Source organism: Lagenorhynchus albirostris, chromosome 12 (genome assembly GCF_949774975.1).
Source record: "Lagenorhynchus albirostris chromosome 12, mLagAlb1.1, whole genome shotgun sequence".
Classification (NCBI taxonomy): Eukaryota; Metazoa; Chordata; class Mammalia; order Artiodactyla; family Delphinidae; genus Lagenorhynchus; species Lagenorhynchus albirostris.
The window spans coordinates 69,586,123-69,613,017 of record NC_083106.1 but is presented as its reverse complement, the minus strand read 5'-3'; the positions used below and the strand labels follow the sequence as shown (position 1 = coordinate 69,613,017).

Below are 26,895 nucleotides of genomic sequence, written 5' to 3'. Positions count from 1 at the left end.
TGGCTTCTTCCTCTATTTTTTTTTTTTTTTTTGGTGGTACGCGGGCCTCTCACTGTTGTGGCCTCTCCCGTTGCGGAGCACAGGCTCCGGACGTGCAGGCTCAGCGGCCATGGCTCATGGGCCCAGCCGCTCCGTGGCATGTGGGATCTTCCCGGACCAGGGCACGAACCCGTATCCCCTGCATCGGCAGGCGGACTCTCAACCACTGCGCCACCAGGGAAGCCCCATAATTTACTTTTTATTTGCATGTATTGTTTGTTGTCTGACTCCCTCCTGCTAGAACAATAGCTCCATGAGAGTAGAGATTGCTTTTTTTTTTTTTTTTTCTCATTTCTGCACTCCAAGGATCAAGGGCAGGACTAGGCCCAGAGAAAGTGGTCAATAGTGTTGAAGAAACAAATTGACTTTAAAGATGAGTGAGGTGATTTGCATATTGCTGGCTTTCCTTGTCCTGACTAGTAATTGTAGGCTTTCTGAAATCCTAATTCTTTGTAAAATGTATGGCATCTAATTTGCTTCTCTTTCCTTCACAGAAACATGATGCTACTGAATAATACTTCAATTCCAGGAGCATGAACTGAAAACCTCCTAGGAATCAGGCAGTCCTACATAGTCCCTGACTTTAAGAACACAGACAGAAATGTAAGCAAATAAATTATAATTCACTATCATAACAACAATAGTGGAAGCGTACTCAAAGTAAAGAGACAGCCCAGGGGGAAGAGATCTGGAATCTTCACGTGGGATGGGAGAAGGTTTTCAAGGAAGCCTTCCCAGAAGAGGTGCTATTAGAGCTGAACAGGGGTTTCTCAAGATGAATCAGACTTGGAAATAGACAAGCAAAGTAAGGAAAGTCATTCCAGGCAGAGGGAACAGCATGAATGAAGCCATCAAGCAGTGTGGTACCTATGGGGATCTATAAGTTCAGTATTGCTGTTCCACAGAATGCAAGGTAATTGGTTCCTCTGGGGAAAATAACAATAACGATAGCCTATACACAGGGTGCTTTCCACATGCCAGGCAGTGTTCTAAGTCTTTATACATTAGCACGTTCAATCTTCCCAGCAACCCTGGAACATAGGCACTATTATTATTCCTATTTTGTAGATGGAAAAACTGAGGCACAGAGAGATTACTATATAAGATGATAATACTGCACAGGTTCTAAGGAAATAGTATATATTTTTTCTTTTTATTAAATCATTTTTTGTTTTCTTTTTTTTTTGAATTTTATTTTTTTTATACAGCAGGTTCTTATTAGTTATCCATTTTATACATATTAGTGTATATATGTCAATCCCAATCTCCCCATTTTTTGTTTTCTTAAAGCAACTATTTTAAAAAGTCTGGTCTAGCTGTCCAGGACTGATATACTCAGAGGAGAGCAAGAAAGAGTAATTGGTGATTAAAGGAAGAGAGAGGTTTTTTTAAAAAAAATCTTTGAAAATAGTGTCATTTAAAGTAAAATAATTGTGGTAGTGGTGTTGTCTTAGTTCCTTAAGGATTTTTAGTGCACATAAATAGAAAGGATAAATATTTCTTATGTGATTAGTAAGCAAAAAAGAGTATGAAAAGTGGAAATAAGTATGTATGCTTTTTAATACTTTACAGAAAGTTATATTAAAACTTTATAAAGGCCCACTGGATATTTATTTTCCCTCCTCCAGTAACAGTCTTAAATAAATATAATTACTTTTGGACAATAAAGTGCTTCAACGTCGTATACTGAAAACCAATAAAAAATACCAGTCACTTGGAAGAGGTCCTGTTTGGAGGCTGACCTGGCCCTTACACAGCAGAGTCAGAAGGTGAAAGGTTAAAAGTGCATACTTGATCTTAGACTGAACATAAAGTGTAAACTCCGGGTTTTTTTTTTTTAAGCCAAAAGTAGTTTTATTTCCTTCTCTCTTTTTTTTTTAAAGTTAATTAGCCACTAATGTGGACAGTCTTAAGGATCTAAGTCAATTAGGACACTTCGTACGTAACTTTTCCAAGCTGAAGCCGCATGCCCTTTGCATTTATAGCTGATGTACTCTGGATAAAATCTCTTTGCAAGGAACAATAAAAGGCTGAATGATGGAGACCATGAGCTTAGGGTTGATGTCATAAAGAAGTTCTCAATATTTTGGCACTTCCCTTCTGATGTGAAGTGTGTTATTCTCATTTGGCAGGCGGTGGCCAAGTGGAATAAGCGCGTGCTAAGCCGCCGCAGCTCTAAAGTGACAGCAAAAGGCATCTGCTGCATTTCCCATTTGGATTCTGCAGCCCCTTTGATTCACACCCAGTTTTTTCAGATTAGATCTCTGCCATTTTACTTATATATGTCACTACCACATTCAATTCACACATTATAACCTGCCACACGGCGTAGCTTTTCTTATCCTTATAGATACAAATGACAGTATTTGACCGTTTTATCTTTAGAATTATTTAGTAACTCCCAACAATCTGGATCATTTCTTTTCTTATACTTTGTTGAAGTATGATTGACATGAAAAGTTGTACAAATGAACTTATTTACAAAACAGAAATAGAGCCGTAGATGTACAAAATAAACTTATGGTTACCAAGGGGGAAGTGGGGGGGGAGGGATAAATTGGGAGATTGGATTGACATATATACACTACTGTATATAAAATAGATAACTAATAAGAACCTACTGTATAGCAGGGTGAACTCTACTCAGTACTCTGTAATGACCTATATAGGAAAAGAATCTAAAAAAGAGTAGGTATATGTTTATGTATAACTGATTCACTTAGCTGTGAATCAGTTGTGTGTTAACAAAATCAGCTGTTGTGTTAGCAGAAATTAATACAACACTGTAAATCAACTATACTCCAATAAAAATTAATTTAAAAAATAAATAAAATAACCTATGTGGTATTCTAACTCTCCAAAAAAGATAAGTTATACATACTTAATGTGTACAACCTGATGAGTTTGGAAATAAGTATACACCCATGAAACCAGCACCACAATCTATGCTATACATGTCACCTCCAAAAGTTTACTCTTGTCGTCTTTATTAATTATTATTATTATTTAGTGATAAGACAATTAACATAAGATCTACTCTCTTAGCAAATTTTCTAGTATACAATATGGTATTGTTATACCATATTGTATATGTATACGTATACACTCTGTGCTGTGCAGTAGATCTCTAGGACCTTATTCATCTTGTATAACTGAAACTTGCTGCTTTTTGACTAATACCTCCTCTCTCTGCTCTCCCAACCCCTGGTAACCACAAGATCTTTTCATAATGAGCGCTTGCTACTCTATTTTTAATACTACCAACATTTCCATTTAAAGGGGGAGACAAGCTTCTCTTATAGCACAGAGTCCTACATTTCTAAGTTTAATTTATATTTACGAATATAGATTTACATATACATGTGTATTTTGAGAGCTATTTCAGAGGAAGAGTTGACAAGTCTTAATGACTAATTGGACATGGGAGGTGAGGGAAAGGGAGAATTCGAAAACAGTCCTGAGGTTTCTGGCTTGAGCAAATCTGTGAATGGTGATGCCTTTCAAAGCCCAAATGGACCAGGGCCCATTTGAATACACTGGGCTTGAGGTGTCTGTGGGATGTCCAGGTGGAAAGGGCCAGTGGGTGGTTGGATGTTTGGCTTTGAAGCTCAGGATGGGTTTGGGCTGAAGATAAGGCACAGGGGTCGTCAGCATCAAGGAGGCAATGGAAGACAAAGATGTAGGTGAGCTCATCAATCAGAACAAGTAGAATTTGAAGAGAAGACGACATCCTAAGGAAGCCCAATGTTTGAGGAGCTCTAGTGGAAGAGAAGTCACAGATGGACTGAGAAGGAACATCCAGAGGGGACAAGAGGAAAATAAGGAGAGTACAGGGCCCTAGAAGCAAAAGAAAGGCCACAGCTCAAGGAGCCAAGGGGGCTCAACAGCCACGGGGTCACAAAACATCATAACTGCAAAGTCACCTCTGGATTTAGCAATGATGACATCAGCGACCTTGATAGGATCACTTGCAGTTGATAAGTTGGGGATCATCCCATTATAATAATAGAAACAATCATCTTAAATTAATGACATGGATCTTTAGAAATTTGCAAAGAACATTTACACGCATCATTTCATGCTCATAATACTCTTGTTAATTAGATGTGACTGCTTCCATTACATAAATGAGGCGAGAATTAGAAAGTCAAGTAATTATATAATAATAAAACAATAATAGTAATAAAAATGGTCTTTCTAAAACATTTACTGTGTGCAAAACATTGTACTAAACATTTACTTTGCATAAAAAGATTGCAATGTAGATTTTATTAACTCAATTTAAGGAAGGTCCAGAGAAGTGGGGTAACTTTTCCAGGCTCACACAGCTAGGAAATGGCAGAATGGGGCTTTGAACTCAGATCTGTGGGGTGCTGAAGTACAAATTCTTTCCACTATTAAAGACTGCCTCACCAGATGTTCAGGTTTTCAGGCAAATATCACTTTAAAATTTTTTCTTGAGGGCTCCCCTGGTGGCGCAGTGGTTGAGAGTCCGCCTGCCAATGCAGGGGACATGGGTTCGTGCCCCGGTCCGGGAAGATCCCACATGCCGCGGAGCAGCTGGGCCCGTGAGCCATGGCCGCTGAGCCTGCGCGTCCGGAGCCTGTGCTCCGCAACGGGAGAGGCCACAACAGTGAGAGGCCCGCATACCGCAAAAAAAAAAAAAAAAAAAATTTTCTTGAACATCGATATGTATTCTTGAAAACACTGACAGAAATCCAACTTTGCAAACTGAATTATTTCCCTTCTTGTTTATGTTATAATTTAAAAGCTGTGTCTTCCACGGGAGGAAAATTCACTTTAAACATAGTATTTGGCTGCACAGAAATCATACATTGAAGGTAAAATGTTAACCTCTGTAATAAAATATTAACCACAGGATTCCATAATGCAAATACTATACAGAAGACAGTGCTGGATTCCACAAGTAGAGAGGAGCCCCTTGAGGTAAGGAAGGAAAGAATGCTGCCCTGTTGGAGAAAATTCTGAGGGAAAATTTGCTTCCAAGGTGGTAGCTCAGACAAACCTTCTATATCTTTTTCTTCCACTTGACAAATATCTGACATTTTTTGTTTTAGTAGTGAAGCTGCAGGTGCCTCGCATTCAATTTCTACCACATTAATGATAAAACATGAACTATATTTTAGATTTTAGAAACAAATATATATATTGTATATATATGATTTTTTCTTCTAATAAACTAATCAGTTGGTGAGAAATTAAAGCTAAGTTTGGACCTATGTGGTGTGTGTATGTGATTCATTCCATAATTCTTCAACTTTTCTGTATGTTTTAAAAATTTTCCTAATAGAATGTTATTAAAAAAAAATTAAAAGGAAGAAAAGAAAAAACACCAAAGCACCAGGAATGTAATAAGCTGTAGGTCCAGGAAAGAAAGTTTACTCTATGAATATAACTGAGTTGTCTCTCCAAAGTACTCAATTGTCTTCATTTCAGCAATATTGAGTTATTTTATGAGAAAGTTTAGATCCAGATAGAACTAAAATAAAGCTGATTTCTGTCCACTAATTTGTCTCCATAACAAAGTTACCAAAGCTTTCACATTTCTCTCGTTTTATTTCCATTTCCAGGAAATCATGAAAAGTATGGCACTGGTTCATAGAAGTTTTAGAATATAAATTGAATTTATAGTTAGTAAATGAGTTATGATATAAGCTAATTTTAAAGCAAACTGACTTTATAATTTTATTTTTAATCAGGAAGTAAGGTAATCTTATGACCTAAAGTTTGGAGAAAAGAGAAAAAAATAAAATAAAATCCTCCTCCTTAAATACAATGGTTATAATTTTTATATATTTTTTCTGGTCCTTTATTTCCTAAAGATGCTTTTAAATAGTTGCAAACATACAGGTTTAGACCCTGCTTTTTTCACTTAGTGTTATATATTAAGTGTTTTTCTATGTCAACATATTTAACATATTAAAGGTTGCATAACCCTTTACTGTTATAAACAGTGCTGTGATGAATCTTCAACTGTATGGCTTGTTTTACATTTTGGATTAGATTGCTGGAAGTGGAATTACTGGGTCAAAGAGCAAGAAATTTTAATAGCTCTGTGTATTAATAAATTGCTTTCCAAAAGTGTTGTACTAATTTATATTGTAAATGTAATGCAGAAAGTCATCTTTGCCAGCAGTGAGTATTATAACTCCTCAAAGTTTGCAAAGGACTGGCCCTTATTGTTTGCATTTGTATTTCTATAAAATATTTTAAAACAGACTCCTTCTGCCTACCATGTGAGTTGACAAGCAGGAAGTATGACAGTCAGTGGATTTCATGATCCTTCTGGTTATAATTAAGTGTTTCCCTATTGCCCACCACAGCAAATTCAAATTCCGAGCTCTTGTCTTCAAAGTCCTGGACCCATTCTCCGCCTCCTGTCCTGTCTTGACAGCTCCCTCCCAATGTGTCTCAAAGTTCACTGAGAATGATCACCTGGGCTGCTTGGTAAACACACACATGAAGGCTCTGAGCCCCACTGGACGCCCCTGAGGGTGGGGAGCCCGTATATTACCCTCTGCATTTGTTTCTTCATAAATCTCCTGGCTTCCTTTCTTTTATAGATTTTTATGCCAGGAATAGTCAGATTAAATTCAAAACTCATTTAGGAGACTATTTTCCCCAGGAAGTCTGCATAGATTAGGCAAGAAACGAATTCAATATTAGTACTAAAGTGATGAAATACAGCTAAAAGTGAATGATGATGGTCTTTGCCATCTGCAAACATACTTCGTTCTTAACTATGGAAGAAATAGAGCTATTCCGGTGGGGGACCCAGGTGGCTGGATGGTCCTGCTCTAAGCAGACTGACTCACCCCTAGAGGGAGAAACAGAAAAGTCCATGTGAAGAGAGGGTTAGATATGCTGGAGACCACTGGTGAAGGCGGGGTGGGCTGGAGTGTGAGGGTCAACCTTTGAGAAAGTCAAGGCAGCTTGAATGGGAAAGTAGGGACTTACCAGGTCTAGGAGGGTCCCCAGTTCTTCAGATCAACGTAGGGAAATATTTTCTTCATTTCTTTATGACTATTTCAGTCTCAGGCTGATGAAGCCAAGAAAAAGACCTGTCATGTAGCATAATAACTATAATATTCACGATGTCACAGATAATATTTGTAAGTACGCATAGTGTGCCTGGCATGGTGCTAAGTTCTTTTCGTATGATTTCATTTTAACCCTCGTGCCACCACCTCGCGCATGAAGTAGGCCCTGATATGATCCTTGCCGGGTTACAGAATAATAAATGATCCCGAAGTCACCTTGCAAACATCCAAACGTCTTGGTCCTTTTGTTGGCTGTTTTCTTATATGGGATTGTAAATTCCCCAAGGTTGTCAACCATGTCTTCTATGGTTGACATCGATAGACGTGTCTTCCATGTCTTCAAGTACTCACAGGAGGCAGGGCTGGAGACAGAGCCCAATCAGGTAGCTGCTCGACATATGAATTGAACTATAATGAAAGAAAAAGAATGCTTAAAAGATCTCTTGGGATTTTCTATTAAAAGATTTTTCTTAACAAATTACAAAATAGGTTTCTTCAAAAACCACCATAATTATCTGGGCCGTCCTCCTGCCCCCTCCTCCCACCCCTTGCCCAGCAAACCCTTGGAAGTTCCTTTTCCTTTTGGGTCCAGGTTAAAACCAAGCAATTCAAATCATCAACCACTAGGCTTTTATTTTTCCAGACAATTAGCAAAGGCCTCAGTAAACAATATTGTTTCTATTCCCTTGAAGTAAGCACATATTTTAAAATGCAAACTTGGATGCATTTTACGTAGGTCAAATCTTGGTCAAAATGATTGAATGGCTTGATTCCCACCTCTCATGTTGATGAGTGGAGGCCCATCATTGAGCTAAAACATCACACATGCTCAGGTCTTAGAAGGCCCCCAGGAGGCCCAAGTCGGTGTTGGCACAACACATTTTTTCAGCTTGAATTACGTGTTTGGGCTTAGATTCGTATTTCCTATTAAAGCTACTGGAGGAGAGCAAATGAGTAAGAACTCTGACAAACCCACTTCGCCCCAGCTGGGTGCTGGCAGCCCTTCTCCAGCTCCCAAAGACAAGGAATGGCTCTCTCCACCTCCCACCCTCCAAGGCAGAACAGCGCTCTGTGCCCGCTGTTCAAAGCCTCCATTTCGCAGGTCCAAAATCAGGCTATGGAATAAAACTAGGAAGGTTTTCATGGCTCTGCTGTGGATGTCAGAAACTTGGTTAAAAGACTAAGAAAGCCCACACTACATCCATTCCTAAAGGCTTGAAGGCATCACCCACTTGAAAGGCAGCCAAGGAGACCCTGTCCAGGGTTTGAGGCTGATCCTCTTCCTTCTCACTGGACTGGGATGCCGCATGAAGGCTTAAAACGCAAAGGAGCCTGGGTTTCCTTCCGTGGACCACAAAAAAGACCTGTGCCTTAAAAGAAAAATGTAAATGAAGCAAGAGGAAGTTTCAGCCCAGCAAGATGATGTAAAGGCTCCCTTTTCCAGCTCCCAGGAAACCCCGTAAAGGTATGAGAGAGGCTCCCTCCTATGCATTTCTTAAAAGTTGTTGTTCTCCCAGATTCTCCCTCTTAGAGCTTGAAACTGAAATGTCTTCCACCGATGATGACATAACATTGAGCTTCTATTTCTAAAGAAATCCAAAGTGAGCTTGTTACGAATCAGGGTATGCTGCTTAGGTAACGCTGCTGACATTTCCTGCCAAGTCTACCTTAAACCGTATTTTAAGGGCAATTGATTCTAAAGGCATTGATAATGATAAAGAAAAAAAGAAAAAACTATTTTTTAATTGAAGAAGAGGTCCATGATTTTGGGAGCTAGTCAAGTTCTTGGAAGACTTACACCTACACACCTAGGAGCGGCTCTGACTCCTACTTGGCTCTCTCCTTGTTCCTCCTGGCTCCTTATCAATCTTTATCCACTCCCAGTTTGCGGTTGTTTTATCCCCAGCTAAGAAACGATGCACTTCCATATGCCACACTCCCCAACCCCAGCTCTGACCTTAGAAATGACCCAAAGTTGATCCTGATACTCCACATACAACCGATGAGAGAAAGTGGCTTTCTAGAGATTGGAATATCCATAGTAGAATGAGACAACAGGGCCAGAAAAGTTGCATCCTATGTACAAATCTGTCAGCCTGTCCCCTGTAGCACCACGCTGGCCACGCAGTGTGCCAAGGGCACCTGTCAGCAACTGCTAGAAATGCTTTTCAAACCTCCTATAAATTTCAATAAGAGAAAAATAAACTAACAAACTCCAAACATTAATTTTAATTTAAAAATTTGTTTCTACTTCACTGTGTGGCTCTGTTTTATTTCGCTGAATTTTGGTGTGGAAAGGACGCTAAGGGGACAACTGATGTCCTCTTCCACTCTGTGAACAAGGAAACCAAGCCACCAAGCACGGTCCTGTGGTGGCCACAGAACTTATTCACGTCAGAGTCCCAGCTTGGAGGCCCAATGCTTTGCCAATTTCTATTTTTTACTTTTTAAACAACACCAGAATAGGAGTAAAAGCTCTCTTACTCCTATTACAAAACATGATATGCTTAATTTTTAAGATACATTTATATTTCTGAGTTTGTATTTCTAAGCCCCCTTTTCCCCCAGATATCTTTTTTCTTCAACATTTTTCTCTGTCTCCTAATACTCTTGGTATCTTCAGCCTTTTAATTTTTCTGATTTTTCCCCCTGCATTTGATCTTTAATCCCCTTGGTTCTCTCTCTCTCTCTCTCTCTCTCTCTCTCTCTCTCTCTCTCTCTCTCTCTCTCATCTACTTCTATAATCCATTTGTGTGCATCACTTTCCTTCCTCAACATTTTCTTATATCTCATTCGTATTTTCTTTATTCTTTTTAAACTTCTTTCCGGAATCTCTACCTCTCCCCCGCATTCCTTTTCATCTTGTTTCTATCTGTATTCCTTCCTTCTTGAATGCTGTTCTATTAGACCATTTTTAACCCTTTCTTCATTTTTTATCTCCTCCTTTTTTGTCCTGTTTCAACATGACCTCTTTGTTTCACTGCCCTTTCCACATAGCAATGAAGGATATGTGACTGAGTGTGAGTGCGTGCGTGTGTGTGTGCGCGCGTGCACACATGCATTTAGAATTACTTGGGGTAGGGGTGGAGAAAAGGGGAGAAGAGATTGAGGGAGACACCAAAGAATGTGTTCATAGAAGGAGAAATGCTTTGCTTATTCTCTCCCTGGGGACGTTAATCAGAGAGTTTCGATTCTAATGCCCGTTTAATAAATACAAGTTATGTACATATGTTTCCTATATAAAAGTATCCTGAATCAGTACTGTATGTGTGAAATGTTTCAATTTTCCTAAAACATTCTAAAACTTATTCCAGATCCATTGTACAAATAGTTAAGGAGGAACGGGATTGCTTTCTGAGTTTCATTTGGACCTATTTCAAGTGTAATAAACACATGTTAAGATTATGTTTTGAACATCACAGAAATGTTTATCAACTATTTTGAGACAACTATAAAATTACCATGGTAGCATTGAGTAAAGTTACTTGCTACTTTCTATACAAGAAAAATCTAGATATTTAAGCACAGTATTACTTAAAAAATTAATTTTTTCTGAGCTCTAGACTTTTGAGTGAATTTGGTTAATGTATATTATTTAAGAGTACTGCTTTTTAACAAAAGAAATTTGTTTTATTAGTCAGAGTACAGTAATAAAAATGACTGTGTGTGCGCCTTAAGGATTGATGTCTTAAATATTTATAAAGGTTTATCCTGTCTATACCATTAGGCACAAAATGTTTCCCTTTGTTCCATAATCACAGTTCCTTACCCAGCTCCATGACTGAGTAATTCAGAGTTGGAAATGAGCCCATGTATAACTGCATACATCTAAGAACCAAATCTTAACAATGACTGAGGACAATCATGGCACAAAAAGAACTTAAATCAGAAATAATTCAGATAACTCCCATTCATTTCTTAAGTCTGAAAATTATAAAGCATCCTTAAATACTAATGAATGAAAAAATAAATACATGAACAATAGTAATTACCTTTTAATTACAAGACCTCTGCTTAAAATCTTGTAAAAGGATCTTTCCTCACAGACTGCTTTTCGGTCATCTTATATTGGTGAGTTTGCCTGGTGTTCTCCCAGATGACCTGGGTTCAACATCTGCTCCGAGGAAAGATTCTCCTGGCTCAGTAATTAAAATGCAATGATCTTATTACAGTTGGAAAAATGATTTATTCACCTTTCTTATACATTGATTTTTGGCATGGCAGAAAATAGGGGAGAGATATTATATGTAATTCCATGGGGCCGGAGATGGGTCTAATATTACCTAATACCTTCAGAACTGACCAGATCAAATTAGACAGTAATCCAGAGTTAGAGAGGCTGACTCACACTTTGAAGAGATGGAACACCGCAGAGGCCATTGAGCATTTGATGAATCAGTGGGATCAGATGGCTTGAAGGAGGGACACTGTGACATACACCTGGAGAGCAAGAATAAAATATATGAATGGTGGGGGAGAAATCCAGAGAAACTGACAAAGAAGAAAGATGATCAATGAAATGACACATATGCAAAAAGAACAGAACTGACCTGAAATGCAAAAATAGAATGACCATGTGAGGTAACTATTCTTTCTCTTCTTAGACACAACTGTCTAAGGAAAGACACTATTGTTAAATCATAGTTTGGAAAACTAAACAGTCTGATTTTCTCCTGGCAGAAAGAATATGGGAATGCCGTGCCGCGTTTAATTCACCATTACTCTTTCTTAACGAATGAATTTGCTTCTCAATTCCCCACTTTCTTCTAATGCCAAATTCTAAATTAATGCATTTAATTGCCACCCCATCTTAACCTTTTACCTGTATGTAATCAGGTGTATTTATTTTCTAAAATGATTCAGTATTTCTGACCATGGTCTGAATGTCTATCTTAGTGTTAACAGTACAGAAAATAACATGGCAACAGATTAACAATGTTTTTAATACAAGGGCCAATAATGCATATAAGAAAAGATGACATTAAAAAATCAGCAATAACTGGGTAGACTGTTCACTTTCATTAAAATGCCTTGAGTCTGTCTGAAAAAAATCAGCTATAATAAATACTCATTAGGTAAATGGAAAGGTCTGTCTCTATAAAATGTTGTGACTCATCATTCTGTTAATCCTAGTTATTCATAATTTTTCTGTTTAAAATAAAATCACATAGAATAAGTCACTAAATTTTCTCTTTTTGAGAATTATTTTGCATATCCTAGGTTTTTTGCTTTTCATACAAATTTTAGAAATAACATCAGTTTCTATAAGAACCCCTCCTGGGGCTTTTTATTGGAAGTATCACCAATTTAAGTGATAGTTTTACAATAATGAACCTTCTGACCCACCAGTATGGTGCAGGTCTTGGGCATATTTTGTTAAATATATCCCTAAGTATTTAATATTGTCAATGCTGTTATAATTGGTATTTTGTAAATCTCAATTTTCAATTATTTATTGCTAATACATACAAATACAATTGATTGTGTATGTTGACCTGTTATCCTGTGGCTTTGATAAACTCATTTAATTCTAGAATATTTATGGATTCCTAAGCATTTTCTATATGGACCATTATGTCATCTGCAAATAAAGATAGTTTTATGTTCTCCTTTCCCAAAATAAAGGAGAAAAGTTGACACTGATCATTTTAAAAAATCGACTGGAGAATGACATTCTTGACAGACACAGTGTTTACATGTTTAAAAAACAACTCTATTTATAATGGGACATTTTTGGAGAATAGTGACTGGAAGAAAAACTATCCATCTTTGTCTAACAATGAAGTTTTAAATTTTTTCCTGTGGAATGGTTTTGTGTCTTAGAAAACCACAATGGCTTCTGCTGCTAACAAACATGAGGAGAAGAGTGTGTTAAGAAAAAAATAAAAATAGGTCCACTTGTTCTTGGAGATTTATAAATCATGAAAACAAGGTCATAACAATTAAGGAAAATATAAGAGGGGAAAAGTCAAGACACAGAAAGAATGAAAAAGAATGTGAGGAATTGCCTTTGGAAATCAGTATATCAATAACTTATTATCTGAAAGAATTTCTTGGTTCTTTCCAGAAATACAGGTCTTATGAAACCAAAACCAAATTCATCAACTTCCCCTCCAAAACCAGGGTTTTGGTTTTTGTTTTTTTCCATTTCTCCATTCTCTTTCATCAGAACCACCTTTCCCAGTATCCCAAGTGGAAACCAGTTAGTTATCTTTGGTCCCTCTTCTCCTTCGCTTTTGACATTCTACCCAAGTGCCAAGCCCCAAGCCCCATGCATTCTGCCTAAAAAAATCTCCCGGCACCCACTGCCCCGCATTTTCCCTTCATGCGGGGCATGGCCGCCTACTTTCCATTCCTCCCAGGGTCACCTGAATGTCAATTACTTATCCCACGGGCAGAGGGGCAGAGCGTGCCTCGCACAGTTGCTGGTCAATGGCTCATTCCTTCTCTTTCGTCTCTTCATCTTCTCCAGTTCATCTTAGACCAAGAACCAGGAACATATTCTGCAGACAACTCAAGGACACCATGCCTGTGCTAAACACCCCACTCCAGGCCCAAGCAGGCCGGTGCTCACAGCCGGGGTCCCTCTGTCTCTCATGGCTCTCTGCCTGCTCACTCCCAAGACCTGCAGTCCCTGGCTCGCCCCTCTTGGGAGGCAGCCCCCAGAAGCCCAGCGTTCCCTCCCTGACTCCCCCTCTTCCTCTGGGTTTCTTCATCCATTCCCATCAGTACCTTTCCTGTTAGCATGTAAATTTCCATTGCTATGTATAACTTTAGAAGTTTCATGGGTATAAGTCGGAGACTACTAGTTGACCATAATCCTTTCCATCTCCCAAAGCATCTAGCAGGCCTCATTAAATGCTTATTGAGTGAATAAGTCAGGAAATCAGTAAACACAGTTTCTTTAACACACATCAGGCCTTTTTTTTTCCCTAGGCTTTTGGTATTCGCCAAATCAGGATTCTATTAAAATGAAAGGATTTAATTTTTTATTTGCCAAGGCAGGATTCTATTAAAATTAAAGAAACAATTTATGGTTTCAGATTTTTTTGGAGGAGGAAAAAAGGCTTTTGTAACATTTTCAGATAATAAATGACAATGATAATTGTTGACTACTGATCACTATGTGTCAGTCACAGTAACTATATCAGTTTATTTAATCTTTACAACATTCCTGTAAAAGATTCATATTACTCTCACTTTGCAGATGAAAGAACTAAGGATCAGAGAGGGGAAGCAACTTGCCTAGTGTCACACAGCTAGCCTGTTTCAGGACTAGAATTTAGATTTAGGTAAACCTGGCTCTGTCTTCATCAGACCAGGTTACCTTAACAAAATACCACAGGCTGCATAGTGTAAACAACAGAAATTTATTATCTCACAGTTCTGGAGGCTGGAAGTCTAAGATTAAGGTATCAGCATGGTAGGGTGCTGTTGAGATCTCTCTCTTTGGCTTACAGACAACCCCCTTCTCTCTGTGTCCTCATGTTCCTATTTTATTTATTTATTTATTTATTTTTGGCTGCGTTGGGTCTTCATTGCTGCACGTGGGCTTTTCTCTAGTTGCAGCGAGCGGGGGCTACTCTTCGTCGTGGTGCGTGGGCTTCTCATTCCGGTGGCTTCTCCTGTTGCGGAGCACAGGCTCCAGGCGGTCGGGCTTCTGTAGCTGTGGCTCGCAGGCTCTAGGGCACAGGCTCAGTAGTTGCGGCGCATGGGCTTAGTTGCTCAATGGCATGTTGGCTCTTCCCAGACCAGGGCTCGAACCCGGGTCCCCTGCATTGGCAGGCGGATTCTTAACCACTGCGCCACCAGTAGAGCTCTTATATTCCTCTTCTTATAAGGCTACCAATCCTATCAGATTAGAACCCCAATTTATGACTTCATTTAACCTTAATTACTTCTTGAAAAGCTCTATCTCCAAATACAATCACATTATGGGCTAGAGCTCCCATATAGGCACTTGGAAGGGACATAAACATTCAGTCCATAATAGGCTCTAGAGAGATGTGGGGATATGGATTGGGCATTACAAAGTGAAATCCAAGAAACTGGCTCCCAGGGATAGATGGCCCAACCACCAACTCGTCACAACTTTCAAACTCCCAGACTTAGTTTCCATTAATTCAGCATGCCAGCTCACACTAACACCCCAATCCTACCTTCTCAACAGCCAAGGGATTTCAATTTTTAAAAACAGAGTAACAACTCTTAAAATTTTCCAGCCTGTACTGTTCTGGATTTCATGCATATTTCAGGATGTGAATTTAGGGGATATGTTTGACATTGAGGGCCATAGTTAGAAGAGGCTGCACAGAGCCTGGGGTGCCCGTGTTCTGTGGGTGGTGACAACACACACCCACCAGTGCTGGCTGGACTCTGGTGATACAAAGGCAGTGGAGAAGCAACCCATAAGGATGTATCTAGTTCTAGGTGGCTCCACTCATAAAACTCTGAAATGCACAAGCAGAGTAATTTTCTGTAAGGCAGGTGATAGTTGAACTCCTTGGCTGCTGGAATGGGCACCAGGCTTCCCAGGAAAACAAATCCAGTGTTCAGATTCTTCATGAAAACAGTACTGTACTGGCATTTCTGCCTTAGAGAACTGATACCCTGTGCCAAGCAGGATCCAGACATTCCTGTATGTCTCCCCTCCCGTGCGGTCATCTCTCAATGATTATTGATATTTCAGAAAAGAGAGACATTTCGGCAATTTCTGTTTCGTTAAAAACACATCTCACAAATAGTTTTGTCCTTATAAAATTTCTCTTCTTTATTTCATCATCATTTTTGTTTTTAAACTTTTCCTACTGTAATTTCTTTGGCTGTTGTGAGGCTCTGGTTTACTTATTTCTTTTTCAACGGGAGCACAAGCTCCGGACACGCAGGCTCAGCGGCCATGGCCCACGGACCCAGCTGCTCCGCGGCATGTGGGATCTTCCCGGACCGGGGCATGAACCCGTGTCCCCTGCATCGGCAGGCGGACTCTCAACCACTGCGCCACCAGGGAAGCCCTACTTATTTCTTTATCATTATCTTTACTCGGGTGGAAATCACTTACAGTGGTGGTGTTTTCCTAATGTGTTTGCCTCCAAATTCTCTTCTCTCTGCTTCTCTCTAAGACCCCTTCCTGCCCTGCTGCTCTGCATGAAATCTAACAGTATATGAACCCAGCATAAAGGTTTTATCCTAACAACTTTTTCTGTTGATTTTTTTTAAGTGGATTATAGAGAGGCAAAAGGTAAATCTCTTTCCCTCTGTGAGAAATGGCATGAACATTATTTGATCTAAATTGGAGGATGCTGTAATTCTTCTCCTATAGTGATTAATTCAGTCCATCCAGAGAGAAAATGGGGAGGTGATGTTTCCCAAGCATGCATTACTTAAGTATTCACAGTAAAAATAATTGTATAAAAATGACATTTAAATGCTACCTGATAGTTAAGAAAGTACATCTGAAGTTGAAATTACCAAAACTTGTACTCTGCTCCAATTTTTGTAGCGGGTAAGATTACTGAGACTCATAAATGAACTGATAGCAATAAGTTCACAGGTGTTATATGAAAATGGATGTATTATGCATTTTCCACTGTTTTATTGCTGACTGAGCAGGGCTGTGAGAGGCAGCCTGGTTATACTAAGACCTCCCCCCCCCCACAAATGTCACACATTCTTACATGTGACTATCATCTCTGCCAGGAAACTTTTCTTCACCAGCTTAAAATCCTCTTGAAATAACATCAGTTCACTTGGTTCTATTTCCAACTTCTATGGCAATGGAGAACAGCTAGTCATGAAGGAAAGCTTCTATATTCCTACATTCTAGACTAACCCAGAAGTCCTTTTACATTGTCACCCTAGAAGAGCTACAGTATGCTTATCGTTCTATGGTCTTTTTGTGTCTGCTGAGCTACTTTCCAAGCTCTCCTGAAGTAGTGATTTCAGACTTGTATACAGTTCCAGTTTTTTCTCTGTAAAGCCTCCTTGAGGACAGGGACTATTCTGGCATCCTTATGGTGCACAAAGAAGTGGTTTAAACCTTGGAGAAACAAATATATGTGGAGTGTATGTATTTAATTGAACACTGGTTGTATAGCGCTCACTGGGTGCTTTACAAATATTAACTCCATTAAACCTTATAACAACTCAATGACATAAATATTGTTTTCATCTCCATTCCACAAATGAGGAAATCAAGGTGCAGAGAGGTTAAGAAATCAGCCAAAGGTCACACAAGTTATAAATACCTGAGCCAGGATTCAAACTTTAAAATAAGGAAGTTGCAGACAACAGAGCAGCGTATAAGTTCTTTAAGTATATTATGTTTCCTTGCATGCGTTGTGCAGCAAGTGTATAATTTAGATATTACTTAATTTTTTAAATTACTGATTTTGACATATACAATCATCTGTAAGCACTTAGCTTTGTTGTTTCAAACCCTGATATAGATGAGGCCAGAGTCAACTTTACTATGACCAACATCAGACACAGAAAAACAGACAAAGCAGCTACCTGCTGTACCAATTAAATAATAGGTACGACTTGTTTATCATTACATTTTGTAATTATAGCATTTTTGGTATCAAAATGAGTTTATAAGATGGAATATTAAAAAAGTATACCTGCAAAAAAACAGAGAGAGAGAGAGAGCGAGCTGTCTGTGTGCAGGACCACCCTCTATGTAATCCCTCTCTGAGTGAATAAATACACGAAGGCATGGATAGGCCATCCTTTGATAAATTGTTCACAATATTGTACCTGCTTTTTTTTTTTTTTTTTGTACCTGCTTTGATCACAGTAGTTACTCATTGTGAATTTGTCGTGACAAATTGTTTTCTGCCCTAACTATACGGAATCAAGTGTTGCCCATTTTCTGCTTACAATGTGTACTCTTAACAATTCTTGCTTTCAATCTCTCACTCCCTTTTCCTTCTGCACTGATTCTCTCTCACATCCAGTTAGTTTCAGGGCCTTGGCACTCCTTTTCCAGTTTCTCACAGCTGTGATATATTCTGGTGTTATATTTTTTACATCATCTGCCACTTTACCAGTGCACACACAATTTCACCATCCAAGCGAATGACAAAAATTCTTCTCCAGGGAATATCGATCGGGCTAATTCCTGGCTATGGCACGCAATTTTCTACTTGGAGAGGAGATTAGGAAATTAGTGTTGTGCCCTTTAAAAATAAACACCTTCCCAATGCGTGTATTCCACTGGTAATGTTTCTAGGATTCGAAGCCCACCTTCTAGAAATTTATCTAACTACAAAAATTCCTATATAGCAGGGAGAATATTATTATAGCAACACAAGTGTGACTGAGAAATGTTGTATTTCTCTATTTTTTAAAAAATTAACTAATATGAGGTCCCCATCTGGCCCATTTTTTATTTATAATCTGTATAGCACAGGGAGCTCAGCTCGGTGCTCTGTGACCACCTAGAGGGGTGGGACGGGAGTGGGTGCGAGGGAGGCTCAAGAGGGAGGGGATATATGTATACACAGAGCTGATTCACTTCATTGTACAGCAGCAACTAACAAAACATTGTAAAGCAATTATACTCCAATTAAAAAATCCTCTATTTCTAAAAAATAAAAATAAAATCTGTACTCTTAAAGATTCTTGCTTTCAATCTCTCACTCCCTTTTTCTTCTACACTGATTCTCTTTCACATCCAGTTAATTTCAGGGACTTGGCACTCCTTTTCCAGTTTATCACCATTGTAATGTATTTTGATGTTATATTTGGGAATATAAGCTAGTGGGAAGTTAAGTCTTGGTCACTGTTGGGGCTCCTTCCTTTTCCTTGATAGCCTCATGAGAATCTGGAGGCTTAAGTGGTACCCAGCAGATAGGGGAGGTTGCCTAGTCTTTACGCTATTGTCATCATGGATATCCTCAGCCGTCCATGCCTGTACGCTCCCCCGCCGTCCAGGGAAAATTTGCTGATGGGCTACGTGTAGAGCACAGGAATGTCTGCCAGGCTGTTCCTTGGTCCACGCAGGGGATCCAGCCTCCCCAGGTGTGCCTGGCCTTTCCCTCTGAGCTTCTGCCACTTCCCCAGAGACTGATCAGGGTCAAATACGCCCACTAGTTGAAGTGTCTGCACACCTTTCTACCTTTCCCAAGCTGGGGAATGATATCTTCCTCTTTCCTGTCTTCCTATCCTTAGGCACTTCCCTCCCTTGCCTTCTAGAAACATTCCGTTTCTTCTATGAGTTCAGGTGTTTACAAAAGACAGGAAGAGCCCAAGACTGTAGGCATAGTTTCTCTTAGCAACCAAACTTTCTTTTGACAAAGGGCTGGGGGAGGGAGAATATATGTAGGAAAAGAACTAAATTACCATCTGAATCGATTACTCTGACATACTTGGTGATAGAGTTCTTGCTGTTAGTTTGCTTCCACCTTTAAGCCGAGGAGAAGAGACATGTTTGCCATGCAGAGATATCAACATGTGATCTTGCTAGGTGACCAAAAAAGCCTAAGAAATTCAGGTGCACAGAACTCCTCTCTAGGACTAGCCAGAAAGAGATCTGGCTTATGGGAAAACTTGTTCAGGGAAAAAAATGAGACAGGTTTGAACCAGGAAAGTAAAAGTGTTCAGCCATTTCATTAACGACTCATGGCAGGAAAAAGCAGTAGGAAGGCAGCGGGTGAAAAATCAGACATCATCTCAAAATTGGTGCTTTTGTCCACGCTTAGGGGTAGAAAAGGAAGTAACACTAAAGTGTAATGAAAGTACGTAGGTGTAGTCTCTGTATGGTAAGTGTTGGTGTGTTGGCTGTGCTGCTTTACAGTATAAGCTCCAGGTGGGAGACATCTAGCAGATGCTAATCCACGAAGCTGTTCAGCCTTGGCCTTGAACCATGAAAAGAAGCGGTAACATTTTAATTCCTCAAACTAACTGCTACCCAGCTTTTTATCACACCACTAATCACCCCACTAAATCGGATGTTCTTACTTATCCTCACCCACTTAAAAATGGAACAATCTTAATCCAGGAGGAAAGGGGTGGTGGTCTGGAGGTGGGTATGTTGTATGACACGCCACGATGGGGGTAGGAAGGGGAGGCCTAGAGCTACCTGGTGAGAGAGGGTATTTTTATGGGCTATACAAAATCCAGTACTGTGATCTGAAAGAAACAGTAATGGGATGTTGAGGTTACTTTTTCCATCAAAGTTTTCAAGGACTTCAAGCCAATTTCTGGGATAAATAAGGTATAGATTTTTGTTGTCTACTTCCTTCACCTAAAAGGTTAGTGGAAAGGCACATGTAGCATTACTGCTATATTCCATTAAATTTAAGTTAAATCATTATTCTATGTTCCACTAAAGAGAAAAAATACCATCAATTAAACTGACACACTATTTTCTAATCATTTAACATTTGTATATTATTGAAAACTATTTTGAGACTCATCTGAGGTATAGATTTCATTATATATCATATTTTTCTGTTCCTGTGTCTTTCTATGTGCATACTAAAACTTCAGTGCCGATTCATGGTGTAATTTTTTTGAGGACATTTTAAAAAACAACTAAACTCAACCTTTTTTAGCATCACCCATACACATAACTCCAGGAAATGATAGCAACATGAACAGCTATGACCAAGTATGAACACGCACAGGCTGAGCAATTATGTCAAAACCACGGCCTGATTAACAGCAATTGTAAGGTGCATCCCACTTAAAAAGGTGAAAAGTTTGCATCTCAGAATCAGTGAAATACAGCATTTGGGGATGAATAAAGCTTCCCTTTGCAGACAGTTTGGGTGTGTTTGCATAACTCTCCATTTTCCCCTAAGGATGCGCTGCCCTTTGAATAAGATCTTGTGCCAGCCCTTCAGTTTAAGATGATGCGATCATCCATCACGAACTTGGAGTTGCTTTTCTAGTTGGGGGAGTGCAATAGTGATTCATGACATCTATACTCAGCCTCCTTGCCTAGAAATGACCTTGGCTCAGTAAGTGTATTTTATTCCACACAATTCCAAATGCAGAATTTGGACGTGTCCTTGAAACCTGAGAAACCTTTACCCAGCTCCACGCCTAAGTTACAATCTGAAGATGAAGTTGACTCCTTGACTTAAGATTTCTGATCCGATCTTTCAAGCAGTTCTTAAAAGCTTCCACAGTTTGGATATCTCAAAGGAGCCAAGTTTGGAGGTGGGGTTTAAATGCTAAGGACAGCCTAATTGGTGTCAATCAAAAACACAGAAATTTGGTTATTTCCAAGAGGAATCAGAGAGAAGGTAGAGAGGAGACAGAGGTATTCTGTGAGGTGGCACAGTCAGTGGGAAAGTCCTAGTGATGCGACAGCTAAGAGGATTTGGAGAACAAGAATACCAGCTCCATTTGTCCACACTCTCTGTACCACCTGCTACGCACACAATGATCTCATAAAGGGGATGTGTGTGATACGGAAAAGAAAACAAAACATTGTCTGGTTTCCATAGTTAAGAAAACCTAGTACCTAATAGTATGAAGGAAAACCCCTAACCTGAATTGATTCTGTGGAACCAAGAGCTCAGAGTCAAGAGTGAGCATGAAAACAAAAGTCTCTTACATAGTCTCAACAATCCTGGGGAAGGCCTTGCGGATTCCCTCTAAGTCATAGAATGAAGGTGTAGAAAGAAAACTACATTCTTTTCCTTAGTTTACATGCCAGCTTGTGCCCAGGTGGCATCTAGGTCCCACGCAGTACAACTCTGATGCCTGGCCAGGCAGGTGGACAGGTGAGGAAAGCAAAGGAAGGCAAAGGGTCTGAGTCCAACCAAGAAGTCGGTTACCAAAGGACTTACATGGGTCTGAGGGTCTGGTTGCTCCTCGGGAACCAACTATGAACAAGGAAGAGTGAAAAACAGAGGACTCAGATGGTAAAAATAAAAAGAATGTGTGTTGTCAGGAAAAATAATCAGATCCTGGATAGCTACCCTCTTAGTATTCTCTTTGTAGGCTCCAGCCTCCTGGCCCCTGGCCTCTGGGTTACCCTACCTTCACTTCTTTCTTCCAGTTTCACTCGGTCGACCATAGATACTCTGCGGGCACCAGATCCTGCGGTGACCTGGCCAACGTTTGATACGACACTTGGGCTTCCTTCCAAGGTACCTCACTCTGTGTTTTAATCAAGGATCCACTCTTATTTTCACTAGAGCAAGACCTTTCACTAGATCTTGGCCATTGTCTTTCTTCCTGAAGTATCTGGCTGTAATCCTCCATTTTCATGATCAACAAAGCTAACTTGTGACCAGAGTTATGAGTCCCCTCACTGCCAGGTCTCGATAGCCTCCAGCAAAGAACGCAAAAGCAGCCTGCCACCAGCTACCTGGCCAGGGAATGCTGGAGCTGAGCCATTCAGGCTCCAGAGGATACTACTCTTGGCTAGAGAACAAAGTAAGCACTGAGGAAAACAAACAGACAGAAACAAGTGTAAGTCCTACACCTGCTCTAGTCAGGAGCGCTCGGGAGCACGTCCTAGAGGAGGCTTGAAGGGCTCCCCGGGTAAGACTAGCTCTTCGTCAATAGACGGGAGTCATGAAGACAAAAATGCTCAGGGGGGAAAGTGAACCTGGTGTAGGGAGAAGCATAACCAAGCCTCATTCCCATTCACACCATCGTCCAGCCACTTCTTCACCTTTTTTTTTTTTTTTTGCGGTACGCGGGGCTCTCACTGTTGTGGCCTCTCCCGCTGCGGAACACAGGCTCCGGACGCGCAGGCTCAGCGGCCATGGCTCACGGGCCCAGCCGCTCCGCGGCATGTGGGATCTTCCCGGACCGGGGCACGAACCCGTGTCCCCTGCATCGGCAGGCGGACTCCCAACCACTGCGCCACCAGGGAAGCCCTTCTTCACCTTTTTGAGCAGGCATCCTAAGGCAATTTCTGAGCACAGGCTTCATATATAAATATTTACTTGTTTATCATATATGTGTGTGAGTGTGCATGACACAGAGAGAGAGATGAAAGACATAGGGGTTAATATAGCATGAAGAAAATAATAAACAATTAAAACATTAAAATATCTTGATAATCATGATGGCTTCATACTTTAAGCTAATATCTCAAGACACAATATACGCTCGTGGCAGGGATCATCATTAATGTGAACGCCTATAAATCCATGTTTCAGATGGTCTTCTTGGTAATTTTACATTTCTTCACCTTCCTGTCAGATCTGATTAGCTAATTCGTTCTTTGCTTTCCTTCCTGAAAGGACTGATGCAGAACTGGAGCAGGGTGCTAAGCATGGGGTAAGGGACAGCTCTGCTGTCTTCTTGTGGTCTGCTTGCATATTGCATTATGATTGCATTCATCTTACCGTTTCTTCCCAAGAATCTTTTTCAGCCTCTTGACCATTTTGTGAGAATTGGTTGGGTTCAAACTTTATAATAAAAGTGCACACCTGCCTTTCCTAGGAAACCCTGCTCACAGCAGCATGGCAGACTGAGCATGGAAGCAATGCCAATACATGCACTAAACACTAACAGTACTTAATTACTTTCCTCATTTTTAGATTAAAACAACAGATGAGTAGCGGTCCTAACCCTTTCTTCCTGCGCCCTCTGGATTGTTTATTTAACCCACTGGCATGTTACATCCGAATTTGGAGACTACCATCTAAACGACTGAATTAATCTAATATGTAAACATTTGAGGAGTTGAAAAAAACTCAAGAGTTGGACCCATTTTTTTTACTTTCGATTTAATGTAAATGTGAGACGGGGGGGTGGATTGGGGGGGGAACCTAAAATTATGCCCTTATATATTTTTAAATCTTTAAGAATGTACTATTAAATCATGCCAGTAATTCTGTGATGCCAGCTTTAGACTGAAGACAATGAAAACTCTTCCAAAAGGAACAAAACAATAATTGCTAGCTGCACACAACGAGGCAGTCAGTGGCTATGTGATCCATCATAGATCCCGAAGCCAAAAAATGTGCCTGATGTTGGATAATGATGATGAAGTGTATCCAAGAACATAAAGAAAATGGACTGTGTTATTTTAAGGGAAAGACTGTCACTCCCTCCTCTCAAAAGTAGGAAAAATTATATTTCTTAATATAGTGAAACATTCAGACACCTTCCAGTTTACATAACCACTCAGATAATAGGCTGGACGACTTCTCACCTGTGACCACACACCTCCTTACTCCTAATATCTTGATTCATATTAGAATAAAGATACTGTCTCTCTAAAGAGTACACTGCTAAGATAGAGCATTATAAATATAATCTTTTTATTAAAGTTCAAGTCAGATTCCTTCTACTTGTTGGCTTCTATGGAAGGCTGAAAACCACTACTCTGAGGACCCAGAGTGACAACTTCAGATAGTTACAGTATAGCGCTTTCCTGAAAGCAGAAATTCACTACTTCTGTTTAGCTCTGAATCTTTGTACAATTCCATGAAGACTTCCTTAGCTGGATGAAACCTTCATAAATAAGACATTTTCCCGTATACTTCATGTGTCAAGTTTTGGCTGGGACTTCATAAGGCAAGGGCTCCATGGTGTTACTTTATCAGGTCCCTCAACCTCTGAGTTGCAATGATTGTGATGTTTGCTAATAGCACATTCCTTAAGTCAAGAATGAGAATGGATTTCCACTGCCCCCAAACGTACCCCTCCTGGTTGTGTAAGGAGGAAAGAGAAAAGGGCAGAGTGAGAATAACAAGTTTGAGACTCCCTCAGAAAATAATACATGTTAATAGTAATCACACTGCCACCCACATTCAGTTGGCCAGGACTCATTCGTGGGAATACAACCTAACTGCAATGGAAGCTGTTAACTGCAACCTTCCCCTATGTCTAGAAAAGGAACTGTGTAGCGGACACAGCATGGTCTCGGTCAAGTATGTAATAGCTCCTCGACCTCAAGCGTAATCAGAGGATGCACAGCCAGACAACAGCAAGAAACCATTTCCTCTCATCAGTTTGTCAAGAATTAGAGAGTCAAATGATACAAAGGTGAATGAAAATAGGAACCATCACAGACCACGGGTGGATGTCCGCACTCATTCCGGCAGAGACTCTCAGAGCAATAAGTGCATGTGAATACACACGTATCCTAGGACCCAGCGATTCTATTCTTGCGCACATGCCCTGTGATAACTTTCACGCAGATGCCCATGAAGACTTGTATAAAGATGTTCTCTGCAGAGTTACGGATGAAAATCATGGCAATCAAAAACTCCATCAATAAGGAAATGAATAAAGTGGAGCATGTTTTCAATCAACAGAATACTATGCAGTGATCAGAGGCACTGATAAATATAAATTTTCCTTTTACTCTTTTTATTTTGCACTATAGAAAACAACAAGAGCCAGTCACATATTGCTTTTCTTCACATTCATATGGAGAAATAACCTACAGACAAAAAGAAGTAGTACCACATTGTGAAACCTGCAAATTCCAGAAGTGGACAGCTTGAAGACCACACCCTGGGGGTGGGGAAGAAAATAAATGTCACAAGAGAGAAGACGTGCATATTAAAGATGGCAAGCTGGGGAGATGACCACTGTCAGTGCAACTGACCCAGATTGTAGGCGCCCTTTTCCTCCTGGCATCCACGGCCACCACCTCAAAGGCATGGTTTTTCATCTTGAAGAACTCTTTTCAAATGCCACAAGAGTTGCTCTGAGGAGCAATGCAAAGATGTAGATATCTTTGAGATACTGAAGATACATAGATCTCAAAAACGTACGTGAAAGAAGTAAAACTGAATGAGATTTGTAGCAAATATTCTTCATGTAAATTTTTAAAAACGTAATCACACTGTGTTGTTCAAGGATACACATTTTACAGAACTAAATGGAATTTGCAAGGACAGACACAAGAATGGGTGCTTATGAGGTTGGAGGGGAATGGGGTGAGGACAGAAAATAATACAATCCAAAACACGAGAAGGGCGCACACGATTCGGTACTTATTAGTGTGGCACCAGCTGAAGAGTCTGACCAACCAAACCCTGGGGCCAGCCCCGCCCCCCTGCGCGGGCGTCCCGGGAGCCACGGGAGAACTTCGGGTTAGAGGTGATATTTTATGATCATTTCTTCTACTTCTGAATCACGTTTAAATCACATGTGTTTGGCCTTAGCTTCCTCACATTCTTTGAATACGATTCTGATAATAGTTCAGGAAGCAGGAGAGCTGAGGGGACCACCGGGTCATCTGGTCCGATCTTCATTTCACCGATAAGGAAACTGAGACTACAAGCAGTCAGGGAATCTTCAAGACCTCCTTTCAGTTTCTTGGTTTCTGTTTATATGTGAATTTTGCTTAAATTCATTTGAGGAATTTGTTTCCTTTTCTAAATACTATCTTTCCTCGCTGCAGGGTTGCTCCAAATTCAGAAAAACAAACAAACAAACAAAACCAGGGGGCTGAAGAGGATTCAAACCAAAACTATTTTAAGTGTAAGAATCTGGGCAGATAATAAAAACATGTTTTTTAACTCATTTAAATTGTGCGCATCTGCATTTATTTGTTCTCAGATTTTGTACATTCCGTGGGTGGTAGCCCAGGAAAAAACACACGGAGACATTTGCTTGGGGACTGTACCACATAAAGAGCATTACCACGGTGGACAGGAATGTGCAAGCCAAAACCCAGCACAGGTCAGAATCCAGATCCACAGTCAGTTGATGCCCTGGAAGGGTCCATAGCTTGCCTGTACCCTTTCCCTGTTGAAGGTCACGTGCTTCTTCCCAGATGCAAAGATCTTTAGTAATACTTTCAGTTAACTACTGCTCTGTGTCCTGGTTACAATCATGTACTGCCAAGTTACTGTTTGGGCAA

General features: G+C 40.1%; 1 long non-coding RNA gene across 1 annotated transcript; it reads left to right on the top strand.

Moving 5' to 3' along the window:
* The first annotated feature begins 324 nt into the window (after positions 1-324).
* Positions 325-26,542, top strand: LOC132530820 (uncharacterized). Its single transcript, XR_009543902.1, has 4 exons — positions 325-642; positions 22,114-22,204; positions 23,312-23,348; positions 26,434-26,542. It is a non-coding gene; the product is annotated as an uncharacterized LOC132530820 (long non-coding RNA).
* Positions 26,543-26,895: the final 353 nt, after the last annotated feature.